The 7897-nt window shown below is 46.8% G+C and overlaps 1 protein-coding gene across 4 annotated transcripts in view; it reads right to left on the minus strand.

The window, feature by feature from the left end:
- Window positions 1–3752, minus strand: part of LOC119800796 (TLC domain-containing protein 4) — a 54723-nt gene extending 50971 nt beyond the window's left edge. The window contains exon 1 of one of the 4 annotated variants that reach the window (XM_038311075.1): window positions 3626–3752. The gene's annotated coding sequence lies outside the window, so the exon portion shown is untranslated. Of the gene's footprint in view, window positions 1–3150; window positions 3455–3568 lie in introns of those variants that run through there. The other 3 variants (XM_038311077.1, XM_038311079.1, XM_038311076.1) reach the window with 3 other exon arrangements.
- Window positions 3753–7897: the final 4145 nt, after the last annotated feature.

The raw sequence follows: 7897 nt of genomic DNA on the forward strand, positions 1-7897 counted from the left end.
TAGCCATGTTCTGGGTCTCAAAGTTGAACAGCACTCCCTGACGTCCTAGCCCCAAAAGTTTGGAACACTGCTTCAAACAGGCCTGGGACATTGGTCCCATTGTTTAACAGCTTCTTTCTCCCACGTGACTCAAGCTCTGATCAGATGTGCAGCTATCTTCTCCAGGGCCTATCTTCAAGAACACTGGCCTCACACACTGCTTTACAAACTCCTTATGTATCTACAGGATTCACCATCATTTCGTCATTTATGCCCCCGCAATGCTTAAGCATGCACGGGCAGCCCGTTTATGGTTCTCCAGTTGTTCCTGTCCTGGGCAGTCCCAGATGCTTGTATTATTGTCAAACCCAAGGTTCCACAGTCTTCCTTTATGCTGTCTATCCAGCGCTTTTTGGGCCTTGCTGTTCACTTTCTCCCGTGCACTCCTCCAAGCAGTGCTATCTTCGGGTATCTGCCATCATTGATTTTCATTACATGGCCGAAGTATCTCAAGCGCTGTTGTCGTATCCTGTGTACCTTTTCCTCAGTACACCCGTGTTATCTGAACAAAGAATCCCCTTTTCTATTTCTGTTTTATCCTAGCTTCTCTGGTCTGGGATCCACTGGCTGAATGTCCAAGGCCTTCCAAGGAACAGCAGGCCTCAGAGCTGCAGGGCTCCGTTTCTCAGTGAGCCAGCCGCCTTTCGTCCTTTAAAGAGAAACACTGCCAAAGTACCTCAGGCTTCCTTATAAAAATCACCTAGCTTTCCTGACGTGATGTGTTCACACAAATAGTACCGTGGCCAGTGTCAGGTGAATATAGCTGTCCCGACCACCCAGTTCAAGTCTGTTTGCCATCCCAAGGACAAACACATGGTTACTCTGCCTCCACACTGCTCTCTCATTTCCCCTCATGGGGCAAGCATCAGGAAACTGCACTTGGTGGGACACCTTCCTTGCTTAAGGACGATGGCACAAGCATCCAACTTAACTCTCCTGACTTTACCCACCAGGTTTCCCTCCCTATACATATGCCCACTACTCAAATTGGGCCACTACAGTCCTCAAGAGAACGGCAGTTTTCCGTATCTCAGTGTAGACAGCCCAGGCTTCTTAACCTCCCACACCATACTAAAGCTCAAATGACTCTTTAATCTGTGAGACAGAGAATATTAACTTGGAAGCAGGTGATTTGAGGTCTGAAGGGGTTCTTATGAACTAAACTGTGTGGTGTCCTCTAATAAATGTCGGGCTTTGAGAAGCATGCAGACACGCAAGGTCTCTTTTGGAGCACCAAGGGAGGGGAGTGGACCAGTCTGATGGCTATAAAGCAGCGGCCCTTGATGGTGAGGGACAATAAATCCTCAAAGAATGGTAACGCAACCTCAAGCCTACTCCACTCCCTCTTTGCACCACGGAGCCTCCCACATCCCTTTAGAAATCCAGGCTCTTTTGCCCCATTAGTTATGTTAGTTACTCCAGGAAGGTGGCCATCCCTGCCAACAGAACTACTTCCACCTTCCCACTCCTTGGCAGGGAGTGCTCTTACCTAGCTGAGCACTCAGTGGGACCTCTGAGAACTCAGGGCTCCCAGGGCCTCTGTTGGTAAACCAATGGACTCTCTCCAGTGGAGATTTCAGAAGATGATACAGGACAGGGAAACTCTGGCTTCTTTACTCTGTGGGTCTAGTCAGAAAACCCTTAGCAAAGGACCATCTTCTCTGGTGACCCATGTTTCAACCCTCTGACAACTGTCAGCCCTCATCCCTTCCAAGCGAATCCAGGACTTTGGTGGTGAGATCCATAATTCTTTTCCCCAAGTGATGAAGGCTTTTACTTGGAAGGAACAGAAACACAAAGCTAATAATAATGACTAAGCAACTGGGTCAAAGGCATTCAGCCCAGACAGATAAAACGCAGGCAAGATGACACAGTAAAGAGCCAAACACTGGACAGAGGCAGCGTGGTGAAAGAGAGGAGTTGCTGGGATTCAGGAGGAGGATAAGAAGTCCCTTCAAAATAAATTCTCTGGGCATAGGAGAGGGGAAACTCCAGCAAGCCAGCCTTTCAAGTTTGACATTGTATGTAAGCATTTCTAACTTAGTTTTATCCACACAATTTAAGGAAAATACAAGAGAAAAGATCTTGAATCTAATAGATTACTTAAAATAGGGAAGTGGTACTCCTGAATTTATTGACTTAGGAGCTACTGACAAGGTAAGGCAATGCTCCACCCGGCACCACATGTTCATACAGAGGCATTTCACAAAACACCCCCATCCAAGAGCCTTTCTTTTTTCAACTTCTTGACTATGTAAAGGCTTTCCTGAATAAAATGACAGACTTGTGTCTCACCATCCACCAAACTCGTCCACACAAAGATCACTTTTTAATATTTTGTAATTTTACATACCCGTTCCCATTGACTCGCAAATAAAATTAAAAAGGAACAAACAAAAATCCACAGGCCAGCAAGAGACCCTTAAGTGAACTTAAACAACTCAAAACTACTTTCACACAGGCTTCCCTAACACCTTGGAAAGGTGGGAAAATAAATACTGGCATTAGACTTCATTTCCTAACAGGGTAAACGAAGGCACTTAGTTTAATCAATTTGCCAGGGGTTATATGGCTGGAAGGAGAAACCAATTTCCCCTCCACTAGACTTCAACACTGGGGGTGGCTAAATATGAGACCCTCCCCACTCCCTTGACAGTCGCGGGGGTAAATAAAAGCTACTTGTTTTAGAAAGAGGCTGGGGAGAATGGGGGATGCCACTTGCTGCGTCCGACTGTGAGCTGATCTCTGGCAAGAAAGCGTCCCCTGCAGGCCCAGCGATTGCACCCACCCGTTTTGGGCTCAGACCCCTTAGGCGCCGCTAGCCAAGTAGGAAAGCCAGGACCGGACCGAGCAGCACGGCAGAGCCGAGTGGGTCTCGGGGAGGCGCGGGGGCCGCGGACCTGGGACACCATCTGCTCCAAGCCAAGCGGCGCGGGGCTGGTGACAGGAAGGATGCTGCGCCGCCGCACACCTGCGAAAGCCTCCCGCGCGCTCCCACCCGCCTCGAGCGCCCGAGCTCGGCCGCGCTAGGCCGGTGCGACGCGGCGCCGTGCCCGAAAGCAGCGCTGGGTGAGGCCGCCCTCCTCCCGGATCCCGTCCAAACGGCGTCACCTGTGCCGGGTCCCGGGATGAGTCGCGCGGGCGGCGGCTGCGCGGAGCCGAGAGAGCGCAGCGGGGCTTACAGGCGCCTGGTCATCCGGCCGGGCCGGAGGACTGCGCCGGCCGGAGCCACGCGCGAGATGCTCGCGGGAGCCGGGGACGCCTGGAGGAGCAGTCGCCGAGGCTCGCGCCGCCGCTGCCGCCGCGCCCGCCCGGACTGCGGGCTCGGGTTACCGCAGAGCGGCTCCTTAAAGGGGCCGCGGCCACTCGGACTCTGCAGACGCTCGCCTCGGCTCCGACCCCAGGCCAGAGTGGGCGGGGCCCGGAGGCCGCGCGTGGGGCCCACCTCTCTGCGCTGGAACTTAAATGTGGCGGGGGCTCGGAAACGAGAGTTGCGGCGGTGGGCTGCGATGGGATCCCGAGAGCTCACCCTCGGCCCGGGTGCAGTGAGTGTGCCTTTCGCGGGCTTTCCTAGCAAGTCACAGACCTCACAAGTGGGGAGAAGTATGTGAGTCCGCCCCCGCGGCGGTCAGCGCTTCGGCTCGCCACGTAACCAAAACCCTTTTCCAATGATGAATTCTGCTTTATATGCCCAAATACTGGGCAAATGTTCGGCATGGTTTGCTTATCGGGAAGGGGATGAAAGGGCAATTGCTGATTTTTTTTTTTTTTTCTGCCACGTCTGACACGGCCAAAGTCGAGCCCCGCCCCGTTCTGGTTTGAGACTGCAGGTGAGTGCCAAAGCGGGTAGGAGGCACGTGTGTGGAAGAGGCGTGTTGTCTCTGAGCAGCCTCTTTCCAAACCCCTGGAGAACACCCTTGAAGGACCGCAAGAAGTCTAAAGAGTATAGTGCCTGCCTAGCAAGCCCAAGGCCCTGGATTCGATTTCCTTGTAACAAAAATGGATACAATAGCAATCCACTTACATCCGGGACCCCTCTGCAGTCAGGGTGTTTAAGTAAAACTGGACTTTTTTTATACAGGCTGAGTATCCCAAGTTGCCAAGTTCATAATCTGAGCTTTCTGATCTGCTGTATCAACCAGACAGAACTGCCTAGAAAAAAAAATAACAAAGAAGTACATATAAGCTGCCTAATTTGGAAAAAAAAAAAAAAAACAGTCACAAGTCCTATTTTTTGGAAAGAAGTAAGTTCTAAATAAATAGAACCATTTGGAAAGTCCACCACTAATGACGTAGGGCAGTTTGTGAGGAAGACCTACCAATAAAGCTTACACATTTGACCTAATATGTACTCACACAGCGACAGAACATGCACAATATTCTCACACCACATCTGTATTTAGATGCAACAGAAAAGTAATAGAACTGAAATCCTATTTATTACATCCTAGAATTCTTTTTCGTGGGGCTGTTTTCAGCTAATTGGCCTCACCAAAGCTCAATTTCTTCATCTATATAAATGGAACTGAAATTCAGTTATTTCTGAAAGCCCCCAGTCTTGGCAGACCCACAGAGGGAAACCTCTCTCGGCTACAGGGTCAGAAACGCAACCAGGAAAAGACCAGGCAAGATATTCGCCACCTTCTGCCCAAGGCTCTCAGAGCATTCCAGGGCAGCCGCGCTGTGCCCACACCTGTTTCATCACAGATACTTCACAGTCTGCGTGGCCCTGGACTGTTTTTGCTTTGCTCCATAGCTGCTTCGTGTATTCATGTGGCTATATCATAACTCCGTGGGCTTGTGATGGTTACAGGCAGCTATCTGTAGGGTCGGTCCAGATAGGACAAATTTCACAGTGCTATCTCAGGGCTCCGTCATCCACAGGCCCCCTCCTAGTTTATCACTGCTGGTCGTCAGTTGCCGTGTTCTGCCCTGATAAATGCACCATCATTACCTTTGACATCTATAATTCTTTGACTCAAACAGTAATAACCAAGCAAGTCAAGCAAACCCACAGGAATACACTATACTTGATGCCCTACTATTCCTTCATATTAGGCCTCTATAAATGCATCACCAAACTGTAAGAATGCATTGAGATTACACAGACTAGGTGACTATATTAAGGACAAAGACTGAGATCTGAAAAGAGTTCAGAAAATACTAGTTGGATCTCAAAACTTATTTTTCTCCCTCTCTCCCCTGAGACAGAGTCTCAGGTAGCCCAGGCTAGCATCTAATTCATACAAGATCCACTGAAATACACTCCCAGCTTGAATGCTAAAACTTTTAAATTAATTAAAACAGTGACTTTAGGAGAGAATATCAACTGTATATTTTCTAAAATTTTATGCAATTTAATTTCTTTAAACAGTTCATTTCCTTTATTCTCCTTTAAATCCTAGTTACTCTTAATGAAACTTCAACATTCTGTGTTTAACAAAGAGGACCCTAAGAGAGACAAACATGGATCTACATGGGAAGGTGAAAAAGACAAGATCTGAGTAAATTGGGAGCATGGGGGTCATGGGAGAGGGTGGAGGAGGGGAGGGGAGGAAAGGAGGGGAGCCGAGAAAAATGTATACCTCGATATAAACAATAAAAAAAAATCTGTTTACTATAGGAAGTCCTTCTACATTTTTAATGTGTTGCCTCAAGGCTAAGTTGCACTTCTTATACTTTTTGATCATAAAAATGGCTCAAGAGTGGCCGGGCGGTGGTGGCGCATGCCTTTAATCCCAGCACTCGGGAGGCAGAGGCAGGCGGATCTCTGAGTTAGAGGCCAGCCTGGTCTACAAGAGCTAGTTCCAGGACAGGCTCTAGAAACTGGGAAACCCTGTCTCGGAAAAAAAAAAAAAAAAAACAAAATGGCTCAAGAGAAATAAAAATATTTATCATTATACTCTTAAAAAGAATATATATATTCCCTTAAATGATGTAAATTTCCCTGATGAATTAGTTTCCAAAAAAGTCCTTATACTTCTAAATAGAGCTGATTGTAAATTGAGGCTGGAAATGACTGCTTTTAGAATAACAAGGTAGTTCAGGAAAAGCTATCCAAAATCTGCCTCAGTTCTCCTCTGACTATGAGAGAGATGGAGGCTAAATGACCAGAAAGTTTTGGCTGGAGCTGGGAATATGGCTCAGGGGCAGAGCTCTTGCCTGGTATGTACAAGGCCCTGGGTTCATCTGCAGCAGTGGAGGTGGAGGGAGGAAGGGGGAATGATGAGAGGGGGTGGGGGTACAGTTAGTAATAAAAATGAGTAACTGCTTTAGAATTTTTAGTATATCAAGACTTTTTTGCTAGATATTATGAGTATTTAAAAGTACTTTCAGGGGCTGGAGAGATGGCTCAGCAGTTAAGAGCACTGCCTGCTCTTCCAGAAGTCCTAAGTTCAATTCTCAGCAGCCATATGGTGGCTCACAACCATCTGTAATGAGATCTGGTGTCCTCTTCTGGCCTACAAGCATACATGAAGACAAAACACTGTATACATAATAAATAAATCTTTTTTTTTTTAAAAAGTGCTTTCAATTGTGTTTTAGGAAGAAATGATTTGAAGATATTAAGAAATGTTATCCCTATTGGGGGTGACATTCTGGATAACTTTTGGGTTCTTTTTGCTTACATTATGTGTTTTTCTCCCTGGATACATGTATATTGCTTTTGTTTACAGTTTAATTCTAACAAAATTAATATACATGTATAAATGAAATTTTTAAAGCTTCAAGTAAAAACCATGGCTGCCCACTTCTCACCGATCTTCAGCCATTCTCCAAACCCTGCTGTGCGTTTCCTATTTTCTATTACTATTCCCATGCAGCTTCTTGATCTGCAGTTCTAGACATCATCAACTGACATCTCGTCACAGTATTTGAGGATCTAGCACCTTCCCACAAACACCATTGCCACCACATGCCCCCACACCTGCCCTGCCCTTGCTCCTAAATTAGCCTCATCATGATCCATAAACAGTAATTAAGGTTTACGTAATCCTGACCTGGTGAAGAGAAGGTATTGCTAAGCCAAGAAGCGTGCGTGTTAACATTTGTCTTCAGTGTTCCCCCTCTGGATCCAATAACTGGCCTTGCTTTTTTTTTTTTTTTTTGCTTTGTAGAAAGTGTAACTAACTTAAATGCTATCCACATGTTTTAACGTTTCCATCAAATACCCATTGGTAATGTCTTCCAACACCCAATCATGTCAGTTTGACTCGACTCTCATTTTGCTGAGGCACTGACTCAGTGCCGTCTTCGAAGGTGTACTCAGGAAACAACACAGTTGGAATAACACCATCTTTCTCCTGTTCTCCCAGGGGTGTTGAAACAGCTGGTGCCTCCACAGTTCCTATGCCTCTTTGACTTTTTCTTCCTAGACTTTCCCATTATGCTTGAAAGTCTGAAATGTCCCAATAATGTATTTAATTTACAATGGGTCTTTTTCCTCATTTATTACATTGAACACTAAGGGTTTCCATCTGACCTACAATTTTTCATGTCCTTGAAGTTCTTAGTTGTAGTAGTGAATTCTGGGTAGGAGTTGCATGATTATTTTATTCCCTAAATGTATTGCTCTCTCATCTGATTCTGAATCCAGCGCTCAAAAAGCTAGGTGTGCTGGCACACCAGCAACCTCGGGAGTGAGGGGAGGCAGGCGGATCCCAGAGGACTACTGGCCATCTATCTTAGCAAAATGACAAGCTCCTGCTTCAGTAAGAGACCGTGTCTCAAAAAAGTGAGGCAGAGAGCAGTAGAGGAAAGACACCTAGCTTGACCTGACTTCTGATTCCATTTGCATGTGCATAGGTGAGCACACCTACACACAGAGATAGCAAGCACACACACGCACACACACACA

The sequence above is a fragment of the Arvicola amphibius genome, chromosome 14 (assembly GCF_903992535.2).
Source record: "Arvicola amphibius chromosome 14, mArvAmp1.2, whole genome shotgun sequence".
NCBI classification, from domain to species: domain Eukaryota; kingdom Metazoa; phylum Chordata; class Mammalia; order Rodentia; family Cricetidae; genus Arvicola; species Arvicola amphibius.